Source organism: Heteronotia binoei, chromosome 2, assembly GCF_032191835.1.
Source record: "Heteronotia binoei isolate CCM8104 ecotype False Entrance Well chromosome 2, APGP_CSIRO_Hbin_v1, whole genome shotgun sequence".
NCBI lineage: Eukaryota > Metazoa > Chordata > Lepidosauria > Squamata > Gekkonidae > Heteronotia > Heteronotia binoei.
The window spans coordinates 36,926,104-36,927,612 of NC_083224.1; positions in this window are offsets into that span (position 1 = coordinate 36,926,104).

Below are 1,509 nucleotides of genomic sequence, written 5' to 3' on the forward strand. Positions count from 1 at the left end.
TTATATGGTGCACTAAACATTTTTTTCTGGAATATGTTCCTTTGCATGGGGAAGATATTTGCATAAATTCATAATGTGTAAAAAGATGAATTGGGTTGTATCCTGCCAATTCTGTTCAGCTAACCACAATATGCTCCTCCAGCAAAATGGTGCTACTATTAGCTGAGTGGCTACAACATAGTGGGTTCAAAATTTGGTTTCTTCTGGCAACATCCTTTGGATTCTTTTATGTTTTCTATCATTGGCCATCATCCTGAATGTAAAACCTGGCAATATTTTGTCTTACAATAGTGATGGTAAAGCATCCATGGCCCTTTAATGGTGGAGTGGTTGGCTTGGATCCAGCAGCATGCAAGAGGAGACATAAATGGGCTTAGCACAGTTCTGCCTGGGTAACTAGTGCTTTCCTTCCTATATATTATAGCAACCAGGAACCTGTTGCACAAGGTAGTGCACAAGTGGACATTCAAGCATGGATGCAATAAATCTGGCTTTCCATGAGGTGCTACCATGGCCTTTTTCTTGCACTTCCCACTGTGTGCAAGCAAAAGATGAAATTTTATGCTAGCTCCTCTTATGCTAGATCCCCTTGTCCCACTCTAAGGGTGACTCAGCCTTCCATCCTTCCAAGGTTGGTAAAACAAGTACCCAGCTTGCTGCGGGGGGAAGTGTAGATGACTGGCAATGGCAATGGCAAGCCACCCTGTAAAAAGTCTGCCATGAAAACATTGTGAAAGCAACATCACCTCAGAGTCAGAAACAACTGGTGCTTGCACAGGGGACTACCTTTACCTTTTAAACAATTTTTTTGGTGCAGCAAACTCATACCCTTCTTTAATACTGCTTTTGAAAGATAACTTGTCTTTCGGGATTGGTGTAATGACTGAATTAGAATAATTCTCTTCTCAAACCTTGAGGACAAGACGCCGGAAGCATTTTGTTATGAACACTTGTACCAAACAGTCGCATTTGTATGGGCATATCTGTAACACAAATGTTTTTGTAACTAAATTCAGCATGGTCACACTTCACTGTGCCTAGTACAATTATATGCTTCCGAGTCTCTACTCCCATATTTAGACTTAACTTTATTATTTGAATTCCACTGCAAATTGGTAAGGAAAAATACACATACTCTGATACTTGGCTCTAATCATCTGGGAAAGATGCATTTGTTTTCTGCATCAGCTTGATCCACAGTGAACATCTTTTGAATCCATAGTGAACATCCAAGGACCATGAGACATAAGCATCAAAAGGCAGTTTTAGTAGAATTTCAAACTGTTTACCTGTGAGCTCTTTTTTTGGGGTGGGGGGTGGGGGAAATACAGCAAGCACACAAGTACACTCAGATTTAGAATGATTGTGTAATTTAGGGTGAAGGAAGGGGAAACAAATGACACATCCGTGAAGTTCACAGTTAGCAATGACAGCATATGAAAATGAAGTACATTTTAAAGTCTGGACCCTTAACTAAGCTTTAAAACAGAATTCCCAGCCTGCTTCCTT